The following is a 25,087-nucleotide window of genomic DNA, read 5'->3' as shown; positions in this document are numbered from 1 at the left end:
AATATAAGTATGATTTCAGTGATACCTTAAGATGTGATATTGTATACATTCTACATCCAAAAGATTAACACTAATTTGATATTTTACAGTGTTTTACAGTCTATTTAAAATCAGATACAAAATGTACACTTGATCACATAGAATTGAGAGCTGCCCCTGCCATTCAAGACCAAACAAAAGCTGCATTTATTAATACATTAATAGTCAATTAGTTTTGACTATTAATGAGAACATTCTGCATCCTACAACTATATATTTCAGTGAATCCTGATCCTACAATGATATCATAAAAATGACAACTAATTATTTATTACTTTCTATAGCTCTTAGCTCTTGTCGAAGTATTGGATTAGGACTCATAATATTTCATTCTTAATCTCTGTAATAAGATGAGAATTTCTACCAAAGGGTTCCCAGAGTAAAGCTATATAGATAAATGATGTTTCTATCCAAGAAATTAAGCCTACAGTGAATCTACTTGATTTTTAAAAGTATAATCTTTATCTTAGGCTTTAATATATCTTTATAGTTTTAAGAATAAAACTGTTTTTTGTCTTTGAAAATTATGTGCAACCCAAGCAGGAGTAAGAAATATACCATCTCTTGAATTTAAAAGGAAAAGACTCCCCCTGCTCCCGCATCAACAACAATGTGCTGGGCAATGTACCATGTATGTTACCTACATTAAGGTATTTAATGTCATTAAACAACTGTAGGAGGTAATTAGTAGTTATTATGGCCAGTTTACAAAGGAAAGAGATATGGCAAATTGACTCTCTTAATACCTCTTTATCACTTTATTTTAGCTTGAATTACTATAAATGAAAGGCTGAAAATGTGAAGTATAAATTATAAAGATTTCCTTGCAGTTAAACTTTGTATGTAACACAGCTTATACCAAATACACATAACCATGTGAAACCTGGAAGTTAAAAGTGACCACTTAAAAGTGACAGCTGCATGGCTCTCTTGAAACTGTTAAGCAAGATATTTAAATTTTCTTCTTTGAAAGCTCTGTTACAATGGCTCTAGTGTCTACATAGTCCCTAGATTGAATGTTGCCAAGCTAGCCACAATGGCTAGCTCCCTTACCAAACCAGCTTCACAGTGTGTCTTCAAGGGCTTTCCTGATAGGCCAAACTAAGCTCTCCAGTTCCTGAACACTTCTTTATGTCACTTAAAACCCTATCATAAGTTGCTTTCTTCTTAAATCTCTTTTCTTTTTTTTAAATCTTCAATGGATTATGTTTTCTGCAACTATACTCTGGTCTGTAAATCTGAGAAGGAAACCGAGACCAAAAAACGTGATGAAGTAACAACATACAATAAAGCTAGTTAATTATAGAGCCAGAATTTGAATCCAGTTGGTGTGGAGCCAGTGCCCAAAATGTTCACTTATACAGCTTTTGCCAAAAAATCAAGTATTTGACTGGCAGACATGTGACATGATATTAGAAAGGGGAAACTTAATGGGAATTTGAATTAAATTTATACTACAATGAAATGCAAAAATAATATCAATTAATCCCAGGACTATGAAAACGTATGAAATGCTTTCCAAAAGAATGAATGAGTAAACTTAATCCTATTTGAAATTGGTGGTGCCTGATATATAGTTGTTTGACTTACTCTAGTTTATCATGAATTAGCATATTGATTAAAACAATGATAAACTAGGGGCGCCTGGGTGGCGCAGTCGGTTAAGCGTCCGACTTCAGCCAGGTCACGATCTCGCGGTCCGTGAGTTCGAGCCCCGCGTCAGGCTCTGGGCTGATGGCTCGGAGCCTGGAGCCTGTTTCCGATTCTGTGTCTCCCTCTCTCTCTGCCCCTCCCCCGTTCATGCTCTGTCTCTCTCTGTCCCAAAAATAAAAATAAAAAAAAAAAAAAAAAAAAAAAAAAACAATGATAAACTATTCAAATAATTGCTTAAAAATAATCAAAAAAAAAAAAAACCGAGGAAAGCAAGAGTAAAGGAACAAAATGCAAAGTGGGTAATATGAAAATAAATCTTCTTAAGTAGTAAACATGAATCTAAACATATCAATAAATGTGTTAATGGAGTAAACATTCTAATGAAAAGTCAGATATTGTTGGCATATAAAAAAGTAAGACTCAGTTATAAGCTCAGCTCTCTACAAAATATGCACTTTAAGTGGAAACCTTCAGATAGTTTGAATGTAAATAGATGGGAACATAATTTGCCATAAACATGGAAAGCATGAAAAGGCAGGCATGGCTCTATTAATATGATATAGATGTCAAGAGAAAAGTTATTACCTGATTAAGAGGAACACTTCATTATAATGAGAGAGTTAATTCTTTAGGGAGACAAACAATTATAACATAAGTTTTCCTACTAATAGACCTTAAAATTACAAGAAACAAAAATTAGCATAATTAAAGGGAACAATAGCCATTCAAAAATCATGTTAAAAAAATTAACATCTCAACAATTGAGAGAAAAATTAGACAATAGGTTATAAATAAATATATTTTTCCATAAATTATAAATTTATTTATAAATTATATATATAAATAAAGCAATAATAAAACATAGATAACCTGGACAACATTATCAACTACCTTGACCTAATTGATAATTATAGAGCCATACAAATACAAAATGGACATTCTCTACAAAAGCTTGGCCATAAAATAAATCTCAATAAATTTAAAATGATTGGAGTACCATCTGGTATCAAAATAAATTTAAAAAGAAAACAGTAACTGTTTTCTCACCCTAGGTGCCTTCTTTTGTGAAATTTGTATTTAAGGCATGAATCCCTAAAGTCTTTACCAGTGTGTAAGGTTGACTAAGAAAAATAATGTCAGTGTTTCCTTCTTAATTCAAAACAAATACAGGGGCGCCTGGGTGGCGCAGTCGGTTAAGCGGCCGACTTCAGCCAGGTCACGATCTCGCGGTCCGTGAGTTCGAGCCCCGCGTCAGGCTCTGGGCCGATGGCTCGGAGCCTGGAGCCTGTTTCCGATTCTGTGTCTCCCTCTCTCTCTGCCCCTCCCCCGTTCATGCTCTGTCTCTCTCTGTCCTAAAAATAAGTAAAAAAAAACGTTGAAAAAAAAAAAAAATTTAAAAAAAAAAAAAAAAAAAAAAAAACAAATACAGAACCTTGGTTCTTAACTCACAGTTTTAAATTCTGATTGGAGAGTAGTAAGTCCTATTACGTTATAGAATAGAAAAATGTTTGTGTTGGTATTTAGCCTTCAGTGAAGAAAATGTATTTCTCTTAGAAAAATTCAGAAATTTCAAAACTTTTATTTAAATAATTGAAAAAGTCTCAGTAGTTTGTGAAGGTAAAATTTCCTAGTTTTTATTTTGAAAAAGTTATAGATACTAGGAAATTGCAACAATAGTACAAAGAGATCTTATGTACATGTACCCTCACAATTTCCCTCACTGGTTACATCTGACATAGCCATAGTACGTCAAAACCAGGAAATTGTCATTGGTACATATGTGTGTATAGTCCTGTGCAATTTTATCACATGTCTATATAAATATTCAGAAGAGCTATATATTAGCAGATACAGAACTATTCCATTACCACAAAGATCTTTTGTGCTAATCCTTTATAGTCACACTCATCATACCAAGCCCTTCACAATTATGAATGTGGTTTCCATCCCTAGACAGTATGTGAACTTTGCAGATTGGTCTTAAGTGAACAAACTGAGCATTGTAACTTTGAGGTCTATATAAACTGTATGTTTTAATAGTTTGATCCTTTTTATTGCTAAGTAGTATTCCAAGGTCAGAGTTCTCTCTAAACTCTTTTATTAATTTCATGCATCAATCCCTTTGATAATACCATAGTCTTGCTTACTGTAGCTATGTAATAAGTCTTGAAATTAGATTTAATGATTACTTCTGTTTTATTCTTTTAAAAAATTGTTTAGCTATTTTAGTTCCTTTGTGTTTCATATAAATTTAGAGTAAACTTGCTAGTATATGCAAATACGCTGAAATTTTTATTGAAATTGTGTTAAAATATGTCATTTAGGGGAGAAGTATCTACTATATTAAGTCTTCCATTTCTTTTAAGTTGTCAAATTTATGTATATAGAATTATTTTATAGTATTACCTTATGTTTCTTTTGACGTTTTCAGGATATGTAAAGACTTCCTTATTTCATTATTGTATCTTAGCATGAATTTCTTTTTGTTTATCTTGCTTTGGATTCCTTCAGCTTCTTTAAACTGTAGGTTTATGTCTTTTGCCAAATTTGGTAAATAGTCATTTTTACTTCAAATCCTTTCTGAGCCTCATATTCTTAATCTTTTTCCTTCTGGGGCTTTGTTGTTACAAATGTTAGAGCTTTTGTTATATATAGTCTCACAGGTCCTGAAGCCCTACTCATTTATTCTCAGATTTCTGTCTTTGTGTTGTTAATATTGTATAATTGCTACTGTTCTGCTTTCAAGTTTAATGATTCTTTCCTCTGTAATCTTCATCCTACTGTTGAGCCTATCCTGTGAATTTTTTTTTGGGGGGGGGTGGAGGCATTGTATTTTTTACTTCTAGATTTCTACTTGGCTCTTTTTTAGATCTTTTTCCTTTTGCTGAAATATTCTATTTAATTGTGGGGACTTTATTTTTTTAATATAAGTGTATTCAAAATGGCCTGGTGAATTATTTTTAAGATGGCCGGTTTAGGGGCGCCTGGGTGGCGCAGTCGGTTAAGCGTCCGACTTCAGCCAGGTCACGATCTCGCGGTCCGTGAGTTCGAGCCCCGCGTCAGGCTCTGGGCTGATGGCTCGGAGCCTGGAGCCTGTTTCCGATTCTGTGTCTCCCTCTCTCTCTGCCCCTCCCCCGTTCATGCTTTGTCTCTCTCTGTCCCAAAAATAAATAAAAAAATGTTGAAAAAAAAAATTTAAAAAAAAAAAAAAAAAAAGATGGCCGGTTTAATGTCCAACATTTCTGTCACCTCATTGTTATTTATTATCTTTAATCATTCAAGACAAGGTTTCCTGATTCTTGTTAAGATGAGTGCTTTTCATTGTGCATGGGTGGCTTAGTTGGTTGAACACCTTATTCTTGGTTTTGGCTCAGGTCATGATCCCAGGACCCTAGGATCTAGCTCCTGTGTTGAGCGTAGTGCTAAGTGTGGAGCCTCCTTGGGATTCCCTCTCTCTCTTCCTCTGCCCCTCTCCCTAACTGGCATGCCTTCTCTCTAAAAAACAAACAAACAAGCAAAAAAACAAAAAAAACAAAACAAAAACAAAAACCAAGAACAACCCAAGTGCTTTTCAATCATACACTGAATATTTGAGGTACTTTGTTGTGAGGCTCTGGATCTTATTTAAATCTTCTGTTTCAGTAAGTCTTTACTGGCACTACTCTGATAGGGTAAAGAAGATGGTGCTTCATCACTATTTTGTGGGAATAAAAGTCAAAGTTTCCCACTCAGCCTCTGTTGGCATTTCAGGAGGAAATTGGTAGGAAGTCTCAATACTGATGGGTGGGATTGAACTTCACACTCTCCGCTATTCTCCATTCATACCATCCTGGCTTGGAGAAGAGGGACACCTTGTTCCTGCTTCCATATGGCCACCATCAGCACTGTGTGGGGTAGCCTCTTTCCTGCCTGATGGAATTGAAGTCTCAGGTATCCAGCTGGGTTTTTCTGACTTTTATCATCACCTCAGTAGGGACCTTTGCTGAAAGGCTTCAGCTGACTTCATTGAAGGTGAGTGAGGTCACTCTTTTCTCTAAGATATGTGGTTGAAGTAGGATGATAATTTAAAAGATTTTTGTCTTGCTAATTTACCTTTTCCTGGTCCTTTTCTGTAGAGAGAAGAATTTTCTTTAGCTCTTTAAATTTTATACTTAATTAAAAAATTTGTTGTGGCAAGACCACTTAACATGAAATCTGCCCTCTTTTTTTTTGAGAGAAGAAGGGAGGGAGGTTGGGAGGAGGGAAGGCAGAGAGGGAAGGAGAGAGAGAATCAGAGAATCTTAAGCAGGCTCCATTCTCAATGTGGATCCCAATGTGGGGCCCAGTCTCATGACTCTGAAATTATAACCTGAGCTGAAATCAAGAGTTGGACACGTTAACTGATTGAGCCACCCAGGTGCCCCTCTTTTTTTTTTTTTTAATCTGTCCTCTTAACAAAATTTTAAGTGTGCAATATAGTTACAATGCCAGTGTAGATCTCCAGAACTTACTCATCTTGTTTAACTCAAAGTTAATAATAAGACCTAGGACCTAGACAGAAGGAAAACAATTCACCATAGACCTTCTGTCTAGGTCGTAGGTCTTATTATTGTGGCTTATTTTTAATCATATTGAGAATTTATGATACACACTTCCAAATTCCAGAGAAGGAAAAAATGTTCAATTTAAATTACATATTTTAAAATTTTGATTTAATGGAAAATTAATTTATTTTTTGCTACAAACACATAATCTTTGAAAGAACTTGAAATGTTTCTTAACTGAAGAGTAGGGTCCAATGATTGAGAAATGTATCAGAAGGGAAAAGAAAGCTGTTTGGTATATAGGTCATAATTTTACAACTGAAAATTCCTGTCAAACCCTAAATGAATTTCAATATTATAAATTGGAGTTTTGTTATGATTCTGTTATTATTAATAGTGATAATAATAGCTAACATTTACCATTTTCTAACTATGTGAATTGAACTAAATGTTTTGCACTAATTCCATTTATTTTTTATATGGTATTAATTGAAAATATTTTCATTATATAGATGACAAAATTGAGGTTTAGCAAACCAAATCTCTCATCAGTTGGAGAGAGACTCAAACTTTGATCTCAGCTGCATTATCTCCAAAACTTACATTTTAGGCCACTGTAGGATACTTCCTCTAAATGATGTTGAGGCCAATAGAGACATACACACATTATAAAGACAAATATTCCTTTTTACACATTTTTCTTAACTCCATTTTTACTGATTTGCAATTTTCAGATATTATTCATGAACCTTGACTGACCTAAGAATAAAGAAATGCCACTGCTTTCAATTGACAACTGATTTAGTCTCTTGGCATTTTCAATCTGAATTGGAGGGAAGTGTAATTTCTCAAGTTGCTGGCGGAAGTTTCAACATGTAGTCTTGGGAGGAAAAGAGCAAATACTTCCATTGGTTATATAAAATTTCAAACAGTGGTATTTATTAAGATATTTTCAGAGCCCTTCTGGGTATCACTACGCTATAGCAACAACAAAGAAATGTAAGGACCTATGTTCAAATATATGGGATAAACTAATTCTTTGTTTAGAAAATATTTTAAGAGTACTTTACCTTCTGCCTCTAACTGCAGCATGGCCCTATACAATTTTAACTACAACATTTATGGCTCTGTTCTGCAAAATACTTTCCCCTGGTGATTCAAATCAACAAATTCTCATAAATATTAAAGCCAATTATTATTTTTTGACAAGTTAATTGACAGAAGAAAATTCATAGTTGTTGAAGTATCCTGTTTTTGGTTGTCTTCATGTGTTTTTATGGGAAGATAAAAAATATTGTATCAGGTGCCATTAACTGTATATTTTTCAAATTGGAATACATTTTGGCATCTGTTAACTAAAACAATAGTGACTTGACCTAAGAAAATATACTAGCATGTAACATTGCACCACTAGATATTTCCTTATTTAGAGGTTTAGATTCCAGTTGCATGTTGTTTCAAAAATATTATGGGAAAATCAAAGGAACTTAGAAAAATTTCTATTCATTTTATATATTCAAAGAAATGTTCAGCCATGGGGGATTGTATTAATATTTCACTTGCAGATTCAAGGATTCAGAAAACAGATTCTGCAAGATAAAGTTCTCAAGAACATGTTCAGGGGCACCTGGGTGGCTCAGTTGGTTAGGCATCCAACTTTGTCTCAGGTCATGATCTAATGGTTTGTGAGTTCTAGCCCTGCATCAGGCGCTGTGCTGATAGCTCAGAGCCTGGAGCCTCCTTAGGATGTTGTGTCTCCCTATCTCTCTCTGCCCCTCCCCCACTCGTGCTGTCTCTATCTCAAATAAATGCACTCAAAAACTAAAAAAAATATATATTTTTTAAGAACAGGTTATTCAAAAGCTATTACCATGAAGCTCACATTCTTTCCAGTGCAGATGAAAACATCTGGCAGCTGGTGGTCATGATATCCTGGTATCCATGATTTTGGTAAGGTCAAATACCTGAACTGTACATTGAATGATAAGAGAATGATTTCTCAGGGTGCTGTGGCATTTTTCACTGTTACTCATAAATTGGCTTAGCAGTTTTAGCAAATTTTCCAGTGCAAATAACTAATGTGGTTTTAACACCATTTTCTCAAAGGGTTTTATGAACATATTTTTATTTTTTATTTATTTGAAGTTTATTTATTTATTTTGAGAGGGAGGAAGGCGGGAGAGAGAGGGAGAGGGAGGGAGGAGGGACAGAGAGAGACAGAAAGAGAATCCAAAGCCTACTCCATAGTGTCAAGGCAGAGCCCTACTCAGGGCTCCATCTCATGAACCATGAGGTCATAACCTGAGCTGAAATTGAGAGTCGGGTGCTTAACCAACTGAACCACCCAGGCACCCCTGAGGCTAACTTATTTTTAAAGGTGAAAAATTATGGCTCCTGCTCCTGGAAATGCAACTATTCATGCCTTTAGAACAGTCAGACTTTAGGAGATACCAATTGATTTCCTTCTATGTTTTCTAAGTACAATGAATATCTGAGGTGTATTCAATGTGTTGTAATTTGTGTCTGTGTCTTTGAACTATAAAACTAGAATTGCTGTTTCTTTTTTTTTTTTTTTTTTCCTTAGAGAGAGAGAGAGGGACAGGGAGCACTTGTGTGCATGAGTGGGGTAGGGGCAGAGAGAGAATCCCAAGCAGGCTCTGCACTGTCAGCACAGACCAGATACAGTGTTGAATCTCATGAACCACAAGATCATGACTGAAACAGGGTGATATTGAAAAAAACCCACCAGACACCGAATAGAAGCAAGGCAAGATTTTATTCACGACCAGGCCAAACCTGATCTCCTTATCTTAAGGAGAAAAATGCAGAGAATGGCCCTGAACAAAGGCAGCAGTGGGCTTATATGGATTTTAGCAAGTCAGAATACATCATTATTTGGTTAACCAATTACAATCAACAGCATTTCATGGTAGCCAATTATATTGTGACATAAAGACATTAGTTTTGGCGGGAACCTATAAATTGTGAATGTCTTTGTCCTAAGAGGGTTTAAAATGACCAATCATAGTTAGACACCTGAGATGCTGTAGGACAGTGAGTATGTGACTTTTTACATGTTGGTCTTGCCTAGGCCAGATCTTGGTGGAGGGGGTGGGGGAGCATTTTGCATCCTAAGTTATCTGTTTAGTAAGCAGGTGAGGTCACAGAAGTGAGATAGGGCAGTTAGTAATTACTGATAACCCTAATAGGGAACTACATAAGCCTTTTATCTCAACTATTCATGAAAGGTGAGTTTAAGGTGAACTTATATACAATAAGCTTTCTGATATCTTATAAGTTGACCTATTACAATGACCTGAGCTGAAATCAAGAGTCAGACGCTTAAACCAACTGAACCACCCAGGTGCCTCTGCTTCTTTTGTTTTAAAAGGGAGAAATTATTATATTGACTTCCATTTACTTTCATTTTTTTAACACTTCTCTCTCTGTCTCTCTCTTGATTAATGGATAGATATAGATGTAGATAATCATATTTTTATGTATACATATATGCAAAAGAAATAAAACTAATGAGTAGAATTGCTTAAAAAAATAAACTCATGAGTGGCATTGCATCTTTCAATGGGCTCAATAAAAATGTTAGGTAAGACTATAAATGCTCTGAAAATTAATCAGCACTAATGGTTACTGTTTGGAGTCCTTGATACTCTTCTTATATAGTGGGTCTTTGTACATTTCAGCCCTTTCTAAATGTATCAGTCATTAAATATAATCTTTGCCCCAGTGCTTAACTTTATGGCCTAGAGATGTTGTAGAGAGAAAATAGGTAATATTTATGATTCTTATTAAACTATGGCACAAGATAACAATAGTTAGGATTTTTAAATATAATATTCCATAATAGCATTCAAATGAATATGTTACTAAAGGGACAATCTCAAAATTTCTTTAGATATTTTTCTGATGAAGTATAAATTGTAAAATTCTATTATTTTGTATCTTTTGTCATCATCTTTTAAAAAATTACAGAGGCCAAGTGAACAATAATTTTTCTTTAACCATAAAAGTTGAATTAATTTGATTTTTTTTTTTTTTTGAGAGAGAGAGAAAGAGAGCATGTGGGTGGTGGGGAAGCTTGGAGAGAGAGAGAGAGAGAGAGAGAGAGAGAGAGAGAGAGAGAGAGAGAGAGACAGAGGCAGAGAGAATCTTAAGCAGGCTCCATGGAGCCCAATGAGGGGCTCAATCCCATGACTATGAGATTATCACCTGAGCAGAAACCAGGAGTTGTTGCTCCTCAGTCGTGCCTGACTGAGCCACCCAGGCACCCCTAATTAATTTGTACTTTTAAACCTATTTGTGTAACACATAAGTCTTTGTGAAAAGACATCTCTTTACAAGTTAAAATTACAACAAAATTATGCTAAATAAGGAAAGGTGTTACATATTTAAGTGTACTTTTTTTTTTTTTTAAAGTGAACTTAAAGTTGAAAAAATAAAGTATACACATCATCAGAGTTCATTTGAACAGATTTTCTCAAAATAAACCTCATGTAACCAGCACAGAGACCAAGAAACAAAACAGTATTAACAATATAGAAGTTGTCTCTTGCACAGTTTAGGGCTTCCCCCACAAAGGTGACTACTATCCTGATTTCTATCATGTTAGAATAATTCTGCCCTTGTTGAATCGTGCAGTATATACTCTTTTCTCTCTGGCTTTTCCCACTTCATATTATGTATCTGAGGTTTATATATTCTCTTTATTGTGTAGTATTTCATTGCACGTATATAGCACAATTTGTTTATCCATTTTAATGTGGCTGGACATTTGGTTGATTACAGATTTTGATTCTTATAAATTGTGCTGCTGTGAACATTCTTGTACATATTTTTGCTGAAAATATGGCTGCACATCTGTTTAGAACAAATGTACTCTTGAGTTTGTTTTGTCTCAGCATTATGCTTATGAGATCCATCTACATCAGTTTATAGTAGTAGTTCATTCATTCTACTTACCCGGTAATGTCGGAGCACTGTGTTTTGATATGTGTGTTTTCTTGCTGGTTTTCCTGTGGTTGCAAATTTTTCTGATTTAGGTTGAATTTGCCTAGAATGATGTTTGCCTCAGAGAATGTCTGTTAATAGCCTACTTATTCTTTACCTCTTTATGACTTCCTGAAACAGCTCCCTTTGTCTGTCAAACACTTGGCAATCAATGCTTAGTGGCCCAGAACAAGGAACTATTCCTGCTTTTATCATGAGAAAACCTGAGAAAATACTATATGCAAAGAATTAAAAAAAAAAATTCTCCTAGCATTTTTTTAAATTAAGTAGCTATTGACTTTATGGTTATTTTATTTCCTTTTCTTTTTGGAATCCTTTATAATTAAACAAAGTCAATGCCTAATTTACTAAAACCTTTACTTTTTATTACTCTTTTATCTCATAGTGTTTCTAGAAACTTAGAAAGTTATGGGAAAAAACTTGCTTAGACTTGTTCAAAATAAAAGTTTATGTAAAAGTAGGGAAAGGATTACTCAGTTATATCTGTCCTATCTGGTGGCTCTGGGCTCCTTGCATGCTGGATGGTTCTTCAGACATTGTTAGCTTTATCTCTATTTTAGTAATTTGCTGTCATTTATATCTTTTCTTATTTTGATGTGTAGTTACTGATACTATGTAAAACTGTATCTTTTCTTCTTCACTTAAATACAATTCTATTAAGTAAAATTCTATTTCTCAAGTACTATATATATTTGGAATTTTAGTTTTTTTATTATTAATATATAATTCAGCATTCTCTAGAGATTTTTGCCAATAGGATATTAAAAGTAGGTTTTTTTTTTTTCAATGTTTTTTTAATTTATTTTTGGGACAGAGAGAGACATAGCATGAACGGGGGAGGGGCAGAGAGAGAGGGAGACACAGAATCGGAAACAGGCTCCAGGCTCCGAGCCATCAGCCCAGAGCCTGACGCGGGGCTCGAACTCACGGACCGCGAGATCGTGACCTGGCTGAAGTCGGACGCTCAACCGACTGCGCCACCCAGGCGCCCCTAAAAGTAGGTTTTAATGTACAGTATTTGTAGTATGGGATTCTTAAAAACACATAACAAGGCAAGCTATCTAAAGTTATCCTCAATAATTTTTCAGAATAGTTTGAAAACATAAACTATAGCAGTTGCCATATGTTATCTATTTTATCATTTTCCCCCAAATTTTAGAGAGCAATTATTGGTGTGGTATATTGATATATTTTAATTTTGGGAGGGAAAGCCTCAGAAAGGGCACCTGGGAATAATGTATTAATACTGAACCGTTTTTGAGGATGTTATATGAACTGTCAAAAAAATTGCATCAGAGTTAAACAAGAGAGACTTTACATAGGGAAGAGAGGGTGAACTCAACTCCAATGAAATCAAAGGCAAAAGGATTTTTAAAGGATGGGGTGAGCTAATGCAAATGTACTGGAGTACAATAGGGATGGAAGTTGGTTCATGTGATTAAGCCATCTGTGTTTGCTAATTGGCTCATCAAAGTTAGGGTCCATGGACCCTGTGTTTTTTATCATTACATTTCAAAAAGATGATTTCCAGGTTCTTGAGAAAGACATCTTTAGGTTGTAGAAGATTTACATCTCGTAAGGCACAGGAATAATTTTCAGTGACAAGTTTTCTAAAGTAAATGCTGTAAGAAGAGGGAAATCAGGGACTGTAGTCAGGAGGAAACCTATCTAAAGTTTATTCAAGTTGAGGAGGATGTTAGTATCTTCTTGGTTAATACAAAATATTTGTTTTCATACAGAGTCATATACAGAAATACTTTTGTATTTTTAATCTAGTAATTTATTTCCCCAAAATAAACTAACTGACCTTGTACTTAGTTTTGGCTTGAAAATGAGCATCAACCTTTATTCTGATTCCTTAGGTAGAGTTATTAAAACAATTAAAGAAATATTTATGATAATTGGGGACAGTTAATATTCAAAGACATTCCCATAATTTTAATACATATATATGCATTCATAGGCACAACTTTTTTTAAGAATTCAAAATTTAGTCTTAATACTAACTGCTTTCAATAGCTTATTCTTGAAATGAGTCCAATTATCTGTTAGTTTTTATAAGCTAGACCTGGTAGGTTTAATTTCTTTTGACTATAAATCAAACCCAAAAGCAATGACTCCCTCTGGACCATAGACAATTTCCAAGTTGCTATAATTTAGTATTACCATCAATAAAAATAATAAAGTATTTCAGCTTCCTTGTGTTATGTGCAATGAATATATTTACTCACTATTAAAACAATCAAGTTTTATCATCAGAGAAGAAAACATGGAAAAGATCTTAAAATTACCTTGCACATGTCAATTGCTCACTGTTCAGAGGTCTGTTGACACTTAGTGGTTTGTACAGGGTTATATAAATTACCACTTCCTGGTTTGCTCTTAGTCATGAGTTTCCTGCCTCCTACATATGCTGTCCTACATAAACACTTTCTTCATCTGCCTGTCAAACTGCTACTTCTAAATTTCACATTGTTATGTGCAATACATGAATGACGTAAAATACAAATTCTATTAAAATTTATTTTGCATAAAGTGGTTTTATACTTTGCATCATAAATACAGAAACATTTGTAAACGATTTCTCCAGAGCTATTCTACTTCTAATAAAATAATTTGTTTTCCTCATTGATAAAATAAGACCACAGACTACCGATTTTTTAAATCAGTTTCTATATCTGAGAATTGCTGCAGTACCTCTCATTCTGAAAGGATTGAAACATTTGCTTTCAAAAATATGAGTATTTTGAAAAAAGATAAATACAGATGAAACTCTGACTCTCACAAGGCCTTAAGAGCTAGTCATCATTCTTAAAAACAAAACAAAAGAATAAACCTCCTTTGTGGAATTATTTTAAGAATTTTGTTTTTGGAACTATACATTACTTTCTGGTTTCAATATGTCTTTTATAAACATTATTTTATAGACACAGTGAGTCACAGAATTTTAAAAAAGGTTATCTGCCCTTTTCCTTTCATTATTTTGTTCTTAGATTCTGATCTACTTACTAATCTAAAGCAACCATATGAGCCAGAGTTGGCATCACAATGAGAAAACCTTGAGTTGCTTAAAAAAAAAAATTTTTTTTAATGTTTATTTTTGAGAGAGAGAGAGCAAGAGGGAGCGCACACAAGCAAAGGAAGGACAGACAGGGAGACAGAGAATCTGAAGCAGGCTTCCCACTGACAGCAGAGAGCCCTATACAAGGCTCCATCTCTTGAATCATGAGATCATGACCTGAGCCAAAGTCGGTTGCTTAACTGACTGCCACCCAGGCACCCCTTTGAGTTGCTTTTTAAGTGTTTGGGCTCTATGACACATGAGCAATTTCAGTTTTAGGAGTCTTTCTCTATGTTCTGTGTAAGCTATGAAAGAAAGAAAGGGAAAACAAGTTAGGACATTGAAATGTTATCAAAGGGGAAATGACTTAAAACACTTTGATGCAAAAAATGTGAGGGTGAATGGCAGTAGAGAGAATGAGACTAAAATTTTTTTTCACGTTTATTACCATAGCTCTTTGTACTTTTCTGTTTCTGCCTTCTAGGATTCTGCTGAGATGTCTACTCAGTTGTTGGATAACAGCTGCATTCTCTTCCTCCTTGCACTGTGCTAGACATCTTTTCTCAGTTCTTCCGCTGTTACTTGGAGACATGTGTGACAGAGTTGCGGCCAATGCACTGTTGGAAGTGGTGAATAGCAGTTCCAGGGCTGACTTTTTTTTTTTTTTTTTTTTTTTTTTGCAGGGGCTAGGTTGGGGCGGGCACTAAAATGAAGATTTATTTAGAATGAGACAAGAAATCACAACTAATTACAAGTTTCAGTACTACCACAACATTGCCAAATCCAGAAAAAGAAACCTCTATGATATTTTTTTTTCCCCTGGATTTTGGGAAAGAATCAGAATCAGCATTCAGAGCTGATTCTTAGACATGTAAAATTTCTCACATACTTTCCCAAATTCTCTTACCTTCCTCATTTGTTGGCAAAATACAGATATCTAGTGGATTTTTCCAAGGTTTTTGGAAGCCACATAAGGGAGGAGCCTGCTTTTTTAAATAAATTCTTGTGAAGTAGAGTCCCCCAAAGTCCAACTGCCATTGAACTCCATGGTGAGTGAGAAATAATCTCTGACTGCGTGAAGTTACTGAGATGTTGGAACTGTTTTTTTTTCTTTTTTTAATAGTAATTAATAATGCTTACCATGACTAACACAGACATATTTTGTTTATCAGTTGTCATTTCATACCACTGAGATATGGTAGACATCACTGTAGGACATTTTCCCATTCAAAAAAAAAAAAGTGTTTTGCCTATTCTGTGTAACAGAATCTTGACTGTAATGTTCATTTGAAGTTCGCATGATTCACAGATCTCTGTTTAAGCATACTGCAAAAAAATCTTTATCTTAGGAATTAAAAATAGTAACAGGTATAACAGAAATACCTTTTTGAAATCCAGAATTCATATTATCACATGAAGTTACATACATGTGCACATATGCACATATATACTTATATAATTTAGTATATAAGTATACATATTTAATATATATTTAAGTTTGTTATATAATTATATTTAGGTATAGAGATATATGTTATATACTTATTCAGTTAACTGTAGAATAAAAATATCACAGTTAAAGATTTGATAACAAGTTTTAAACATTTTATTTGGGAGAGATTTGGAGATGTTCCTTTGCTAGTTTTGCTAAAAGAAAGATCTCTATTCAGTTCTTAAGAGAATTTTACTTGTTACATTGTTCAGTTCTGAGGAAATTCTTTTTTGTTGTTATTTATATGCTGGGATGTTGTCTTCCTACAAAAGATCTTCGTAATCTTTGGAAAATTATTGAGTCTTTGTTAAATTACACAATTTATTTTAAGCACATGTCTGGAGTCTTAAGTTTTTCAATATTAAAACAAAAAAAGTGTATATACTTCCTCTCTGACAATAACTGTGAAAGGTCTAAGAATTTACTCTGTAAGATGACAACTTAATCTGCAAAACAATCATAGTTTCTGGGGAAAAGAAAAAAAAAAACAGATTACTGGGTCAGAAGCAAAGGAGTTTATTACAGCAGTGTCATCAGCCAATGTATCAGCTTTTCCTTGTATGATGCACCAAGTGCCAATTCTCACAAGGTAACACTAAGAGGACCAAATGGTACCTGTACCTGTGAGAGAGTAACCACAATCTTAGGGAACTTGAATATAATAAGCAGTGGAGATGCCTGCTCTTCACTCTAGAGGGAAACATTTAGTCTTTTCTAAACTGTTCACTATAAAAACAGTCTTCAAAGAGTTGAAAACAATGGTACTTAGTGTGTTTGTTTATAAGATAATGCAGAAACATGAGAGACCAATGAGGAAATAAATGCCTTCTAACACTACCAAGTAGCCTCTGTTGAGGCTTATATGTTTCTATTCAACATCTTAGGTTATAGTAACCTCTTTTTGTTTTCTGTCCATGCTACCATAACAGAGAAATTTCGTTCTATTCTGTTTAACTAAAACTTTAAATTACAATCTGAGCTGAAATTTGTTTCTCTTTCTGCGTTGAGTCAAATTATTTAGTGTCATCATTAACCAGCTTCTCTGCATTTTGTTTACAGCAGCTCACGGTGTTAATATTTAATTATCCATAGCCTGTGGCCTTTTATATGAGTAATGTGAGCCACAAACAAATGATTGTTGGACCTTTCCCTTGAGGGGTGTAAATTGCAGTGGCTACAATAGGACATAATACATGCATGTAAAAATAACAAAATGTAAGGGACTGAATGTGAACATAGTTAAATACCAATGTAAAAATTAGTGCTATGTAATAAGTCATTTATTTCAGATAAAAGCTGTTTATGAAAATGGATGCTAATGGACCCTCCTGCCTAAGAGTTATTTCAAGTAGAAGTTTTAATTAGTTGAACATAAAAGGTATATAGTCTTCAGAAGTCAACAAAATTAAATTCATCAGTTTGGTCTCAAACTCACTTTAGAACAGCATTGCCCAACAGATAAATGATATGGGCCTCATAATGCAATTTTTAAAGTTCTAAAAGGAAAATTAGAAATAGAAAAAGATGAAGTTAATTTTAATACATTGTATTTGAGCCCATATATCCAAAATATTTCTTTGTATAATCAATATAGAATTGATAATGAGTTTGTTTATATTATTTCCATTACCTTAAGCCTTCAAATTCCAGTTTGTGTTTTACACTTTATGGTATATCTCTGCTTAGGCAAGACACATTTTAAGTGCTCGATAGCTACAAGTGCCTAGTACCTATAATACTGGACATGTGGAAAAGAAAGTCAACTTTCATTTAATTGCTTCATCAAAATTAAAGTCAACTTTCATTTAACTGCTTTATCAAACTCATCAAATGGCTATTAAATAAAAATTACATGATGCCAAGATACCCTCTATAAATTTACCTGAACAAAAGTTTTGAAATTAATCTTTCCATTATAGCAGAGTGATATGGTAGTAAGAATATTGGATTAAGAGCTTGGCGTCACAGGCTGAAATTCCTACATACTAGCTGTAGGACTTCGAGTGAATCATGTAAGCCCTTCTGTCTTATTCCCTCATAAGTAAATGAAAGGCTTTGGGTTTCATGATTTAGAAAGTAGTTTCAGTTCTAAAATTCTGTCAATCTGTGCAGACTAAATAAATGGCTTGGGGGAAGGTATAAAACATCATTAACTTGAGAAATAAGGTAATCATGACTTTGGAAAATCGATGGCTATGCTTTACTAAACGTAGCTACTAAATCTACTTTGTATAGGGTCATATAAAAATCACATAAACATATGTAGTTAATTTGGCATAAAGCTTCTGGATTGCCTAAGAATAAACATTTAACAGATATTGTGGTGATTATCTCATATTTGGATTCAAGGCTTATAAGGTATATATAAGTAATATATTATCAAAAATAATATTGAGCCATTGCATCTAATTCAAAATGTATTTTTTTCTTTCAAAAAGAAGTAAGGTACAATAAAACAAGCAAAATGTGGTAGGGAAAAACAAAACAAAACACACACAAAAAAAACGGCACAGAAAAACAATGTATTAAACATGCTGCAGTCTTCCTAGACACATACATTAACCTGTCTGGCTGAAGGTATTTGCTAATTCATTTAGCCCAAAACATTGTCTTGAAAACTCACAGCTGGTTACAAATCCAATCTTTTACAACGCTATATACCTGCAGGCAGTTCAGAGAAATATTCAAGTTCAACTGCAGCTACAATGGGAAGTTAATCATTAAGTTAACTTCCTGGTTTTCTTGTACAATTGAGTCAATCACACTGAATTTGCCCTTTGACATTTTGGCTTTTCTTCTGCCAAAAAATTATTTGGCCCTAGAAGGAGAGTGAAAAAAGAAACAGTATTGATGCAACAATTAGAAAGCATAGGAATATTTGCTTTGCCACCAGTGAGCCTATATCATTCCTTTGCTGATGACCCACCGTCATATTTCAGAAACAGATATTTTACTATTTCGTTAATTTTTATGGCAATATAGTTGTCTGCATACAGTCAATAAGAATCTGCCTTTGCCTGTTATTTGACCAGTATCACTTATACTACCAAGACATACTCTGTGTCATGTTTCAGAATAAATCTAACTGAATCAGAACTGAATATCCTTCTATTAAATAACAAGAGTTGTATTTTATTTGCAAAGTTAATGTGATAAAAAAAAAAAATCCAGGAAAGCTGGCTTGCTACCTGTTTTATACCTAAAGGTACTTGGCCTCATTTCCTGGCAAGCCAAAAACCTCAATATATTTTTAGTCCCTTGAATATACAGAAATTCTTCAAAATCAACATGTACTGCAGGTGAAACAATAGAGGTTTTATTTTAAAAAGTCAAATACTGTATTTCTTAATAGAAATTCAGGATAGAAATTAATTCTAAGGTCTTGGCAGTTGCTTAACAATTTGTGTTCAAGGAGGTTTACATAGTTAATACCTTTAGTTGTAGACATTCAGAACAAAACAAAATGTGACCAGACTTCTTCTTGAGTACCACTTAAGATTATTTCTTTTTTTTTTTTTTTAAATTTTTTTTTTTAATTTATTTTTGGGACAGAGAGAGACAGAGCATGAACGGGGGAGGGGCAGAGAGAGAGGGAGACACAGAATCGGAAACAGGCTCCAGGCTCCGAGCCATCAGCCCAGCAGAGCCTGACGCGGGGCTCGAACTCACGGACCTCGAGATCGTGACCTGGCTGAAGTCGGACGCTTAACCGACTGCGCCACCCAGGCGCCCCAAATTATTTCTGATCAAAATGGAGAAACTGTGAGAAAAAAACAAGAATTATTAATGCCTATGAAAATTAAAAAAAATATTATGGCAGTTTTAACAACACCTAAAATGTATTCATTTCTTTAGGATAATCTACCCATTATTTGGGTATATCTTTTTGTAGAAAAGATAACTTCAAGGGCTGTAAATATTAACTAGGTTTATATTTAGCCTAGCAGCCTTTTTATAATAGTCTTTTTTTAAAAATGCCTTTAACAATGGACTGTATATTTTGGTTCTTTAAATGCTTGTGGAATCACCATCTTATCAGTTCATTAATGAGTTAAATAAAATAAATACATTCTATTCACGAGAGTCATGTTTTTAACATGTGAAAATGATACTTTAACACTTAAAACTGTTTTTGAAGACTAAATTATTCATGTAATTCAGTTATCTTAGTGCTATTGTAAGAGTCAAACCATACTTCCATTTACTCATCTGGGGAATATCTCCTTCATTAGGACAGTGGATTACTCATCTACATTGACAACTGCTTATATATTAGTAATTCTCACTTTACTATAACTACCAATTCTAAATTATTATGTAACAATTACATCCAGGTAGTTCTCTTGAGCCCTGATTGCAAAATCGTGAAAACATACTCTCTCAGTCTTCCCTCGCTGATACTATTAAACCACCTGAGAGCAGTGGGCCTTGCCTTTCATTTCCTGTCATATATCCTCCTAGAGCAGCTTCACCTGGAGCAGGGCACCAGACTGGCAGAAATGGCTGAGTCAGTGTGGGGAAATAAAACTTCCCCACACTCAGTGCTTCTCAGTGCTTCTATAAAAAGTCCTGGCATTTCTGAGCCATGGAAATGTATACAATAACAGATAAAGAATATTTTCTTTTACTTCCCCAAGAACATCTTACTCTTTAAATACCATGAGAAACACATGTAGCCATTTGCCTAGTTAATTGCTCTGACTGAAGGAAGCCAAATGGTTAAGCCTGGACTAGGTTAAGACCAAGGTGTTGGAAAGATAAAAGACATCTCTTGGTTGTAAAATCCACAGATATCAGGAATTTATTTGGGCTTTGGAAAGATGTATTTATATTTCAAACTATTAGGCTAAGAACCCAAGATCCTTTCCATCCCCTCACAAAGACACATTCCCCTCCTCCTATTCTTTTGGACTATGAGGGGACAGTTCTTTCTCCTTTAGGTAAACAGAGAACATCCATTGTTCTCCATCTGTTATGTTTGACTATAGAGTTACTCCTGTGGGACATCTGAGTTGGTTTCGATCATGTTGGGGCAGGATGAAGCCTGGGCCAAAGAGAGCCAATTTGTTAGGTAAATAATAAGACATCTCTGATCCAGAACACCTTGTATACAACATTCAAGATAGAACTAATAAAGATATATTCTAGGGGCGCCTGGGTGGCTCAGTCGGTTGAGCGGCCGACTTCGGCTCAGGTCACGATCTTGCAGTCCGTGAGTTCGAGCCCCGCGTCGGGCTCTGTGCTGACAGCTCAGAGCCCTGAGCCTTCTTCGGATTCTGTGTCTCCCTCTCTCTGACCCTCCCCCGTTCATGCTCTGTCTCTCTCTGTCTCAAAAATAAATAAACGTTAAAAAAAAAAAGATATATTCTAAAAACTCAATTGTCAGGTGCTAAGGAAACTTCTGCTATGTTCTGTTGCAGAACTTGACACTCAATAAGCTAAAGTTCCATGTTCCCTTTGAGAGAAGACTTGCAAAAAGACATTGACTTTGTGGGGGGATCCAGGGGATAACAATCTGGTGACCAATAGCCATGATAGGAGAGACAAATGCCAAAAGTACTCTGAAATAACACATTCAATGATGTCAACATACACTGTAGACCACCAATGACCGGCTGACTCATTAGGTTCTTATTGTAGGGTTAGATCTAACACCCTGTAGCACGATACTGCAGCATTATTAGCCCAACATGTAAATTAGATCACACTTGGAGAGAAGGGAAGGGGAAGGCAAAAAATCTTGAGAAGAAACCTAAATTAAACATTCTTCAAAAAGTTTAAATCCCCCATAAATAACAGAGCTACTTTGGGTTGGTAGATTTGTTTTTCATGATCAGCATGAAAGGAGCCTCAAAACCTTACTTAGGTTCATTATAAGTAAAAATGTCATAATATTTTTGCTTCTGTGTAAGCATAGAAGATTATTTTTTCTTTGAAGTTTAATTCCTTTTGACTTTCTGCATTTGGGAGGGCAAGTTGATCCTGATGCAGTATTACACAGTTTACCACCTGGGTGCAGGCTGTAGTTTTATGTCTGTAAATACACTTTCTAGGCAGATAGTTTTCTGAGGATCTTATGAATAAATTGAAATTCCTGAAACTTGTCTCTATTTCTTTTTTAATTGGTACATCATTTCATTTACTAATTGCATTCCTGCTTTGCTGTATTACAAAAAAAGAATAAAGTAATATTAGTATTTTTCAAAGGCAGCATGTTTTTGTGAGGACTAAGGTCTCTTCCCATTCTTTGTATTTACCATGCTACTTTATCCTTACTGATCTTCAAAAAATCTTTGCAGATTTAACATGAATACATACATGTAAATCCTTTCCTGAGGCATTTTGTGTACTTTTGATATCTTGATTATGTTTTATTTCAATAACATTTTCATCTTTTAGTGATATTTTATTCAACAAATACCCACTCAGTGCCTCCTAGGAGACAGGTACTCTTCTAGGGGTGTGAGTATAACAGGGTATAAAAAGTAAGGGTTACATTATATTAGGAATAGACAGATACAAAAATGACCACTGACTTATATAGTGTCTTAAGAGGTATTATAAAGGACGATAAAAAATAAAGGGGCAAAGAGATGTAGGCTATGTAACAAAGCAGTTTTAAAAAGGGGCCATTGAGAAAGTGCTATCTGAGCAAAGATTTGGAAGAGGTGAGGAAGTATACCTTTTGCATATTTGAAACAAACGCTTCTCAGCAGACGCAAAAAACAAATGGCCAAGGCCGTATGGCAAGAGCATGCCTAGTGCATTCCTGGTACAACCACTAGGCCAACATGACTGGAGCAGAGTGAGTTAAGGGACTGGAGTAGGGAGGAGATCAGGTCAGAGAGTTGGGGAATGGGAGGCACAGAGCACCTATTGAGGTATGCTATGTGTTTTAGCTTTTAATTCAGTAGTATATGAGTACATTATTGGGGTTTGTGATACAAAATTTATCATGCTCTTATTTTCATTTTACAAAGAACCTCCTAGTTGCTGCTTGGAGAATGCATTGATTCCTGTAATGATAGAAGTAAGAAAACCATTTTTCCTTCCCTCCATTCCTCCCCCTTCCTTTCCTCTTTTTTTTCCTTCCTTCCTTCCTTCCTTCCTTCCTTCCTTCCTTCCTTCCTTCCTGTCAACTTTATTTTTCTACAGAAATTTTAACTTCACAGCAAAATTAAGAGGAAGTACAGATATTTCCCATATATCTCCTCTCTCACGTGAGTTGCGGGGCAACCACTAGAGTGGTCCATTTGTTAAAACTGATAAACCTATGTTGATCCATTACAATAACCTAAAGCCCACAGCTGACATTATGGTTCACCCTTGGTGTTTTACATTCTAGGAGTTTGGACAAATAGATAGTGACATATATATCCATTACAGTATCATACAGAGTAGTTTCATCACCCTAAAAATTCTCTGTGTTCCATGGATTCACCTCTTTTCCCCACTAAACTCTGATAACCATTGATCTTTTTACAGTCTCCATTGTTTTGCTTTTTTCAAAATGTCATACTTTTGGAATCATACAGTATGTAGCCTTTTCATAATGATTTCTTTCCATTAGCAATGTGAATTCATGCCTTTTTATGGTTTGATCATTTATTTTTAGCACTGAATATATTCCATTTCCTGAATGTACCACAGTTTATACATTCACCTGCTGAAAGACATCTTGGTTGTTACCAAGTATTGGCAATTATGAATAAAGCTGTTGGAAATAGCCCTGCACAGGGTTTTGGGTGGACATAAGTTTTCAGCTCCTTTGGGTAAATGCCAAGGAGCACACTTGATGCCATGGTTTTCCCTGTGCCGTCCCTTCTGTTATGGATCCAAGAATTGTTTATTTTTCAATGTGTTTATGTTTTCATTTGTTAGGATGGAGTGGTGAGTTCCAACCTCCTTAAATCTAAAACTGGAAATAGGAAACTATCTTTTAAAATATTGCTATCATTGAACTAGAGGGTATTATGCTAAGCGAAATTGGAGAAAGACAAATATCATATGACTTCACTCATACGAGGACTTTAAGACACAGAACAGATGAACGTAAGGGAAGGGAAGCAAAAATAATATAAAAACAGGGAGAGGACAAAACAACAGAGGGTTACTTGCAGGGGTTGTGGGAGGGGGCATGGGCTAAATGGGTAAGGGACATTAAGGAATCTACTACTGAAATCATTGTTGTTCTATATACTAATTTGTATATAAATTAAAAAAATAAACTTGAAAAAGCAAATAAATAAATAGAAAAAAAATAAAACTTCAAATACATCGTTAGTGTTTTGGATTAAGTAGTCAAATATTTATTAAGGAGTTTTTTTTTGTTTGTTTTTAATTTTTTTAACGTTTATTTTTGAGACAGAGAGAGACAGAGCATGAATGGGGGATGGTCAGAGAGATAGGGAGACACAGAATCTGAAACAGGCTCCAGGCTCTCAGCTGTCAGCACAGAGCCTGACACAGGGCTCGAACTCACGGACTGTGAGATCATGACCTGAGTCGAAATCAGACGCTTAACCGACTGAACCACCCAGGTGCCCCAAAGGAGTTAAAAAAAAAATATATTGCCATCATCTAAACAAGAAATGGTAGTGTTTTAGACCAAAGTCATGAGATGGTAGTGATAAAAAAGCTGAATATGGTTTTAAATTAGAGTCAGCAGAATTTGATGATGGAGCAGATGTGGTGTGTGAAAGAGAAGTAGGAATTAAAGACTTTGATTTCAGACTGGTGGAGTGGAGTTAACTGGTGTGTGTGTGTGCGTGTGTGTGTGTGTGTGTGTGTGTGTGTGTGTGTGTGTTTTAAACTGAAAATCAGCTAAGTATAAACTGTTTAAGTCATTACCGTGTTGATATTTCATTTAAAGGTAGAATTTATTTTATTTTTATAACATTGAAATCTGTTTTTTCCAGCAAAGAAAACAATAAAAGACTCAACAGACCTAGTTTTTGCTTCTTAGGAAGAACTGAGATTCCTTTGGAAGCATTTAGGTCTTTTTATTTTTGAGCTAATTTGGAAAATGTTTATTTTATAAAAATGTTTTCATAGGCACCTTCTAGATTTCTACTGTTTAGGTCATTTTATATGTATTATGTTCTGAAGTTAATGGTTATGAGAAAATCATGTCATAGAAAATAGTTTTAAGATTTTAAGATTATTTTCCTTTTTTTTTTTAAATTTAGCTAGTGTTCATTCCTTTGGATTAACTGCCTTTTAGTTTGAGGTATCACCACACGCCTTTTAGTTTGAGATATCACCACACAATCCTTTATTATTCTCTTACATAAA

General features: G+C 34.7%; 1 protein-coding gene and 1 long non-coding RNA gene across 2 annotated transcripts in view; one reads left to right on the top strand and one right to left on the bottom strand.

Annotated features, from left to right (window-relative positions):
* The window catches only part of LOC131507164 (bifunctional heparan sulfate N-deacetylase/N-sulfotransferase 4), a 428,637-nt gene extending 415,074 nt beyond the window's left edge, over window positions 1-13,563 (bottom strand). Inside the window, exon 1 of the mRNA XM_058721528.1 lies at window positions 13,532-13,563. The gene's annotated coding sequence lies outside the window, so the exon portion shown is untranslated. The remainder of the gene's footprint in view (window positions 1-13,531) is intronic.
* Window positions 1-25,087, top strand: part of LOC131507165 (uncharacterized) — a 73,034-nt gene that overhangs the window by 23,352 nt on the left and 24,595 nt on the right. The window lies entirely within an intron of this gene.

This window comes from Neofelis nebulosa, chromosome 3 (genome assembly GCF_028018385.1).
Source record: "Neofelis nebulosa isolate mNeoNeb1 chromosome 3, mNeoNeb1.pri, whole genome shotgun sequence".
NCBI classification, from domain to species: Eukaryota; Metazoa; Chordata; class Mammalia; order Carnivora; family Felidae; genus Neofelis; species Neofelis nebulosa.
Note: the sequence above shows the minus strand (reverse complement) of the source record. Positions and strands in the feature narration are given on the sequence as shown.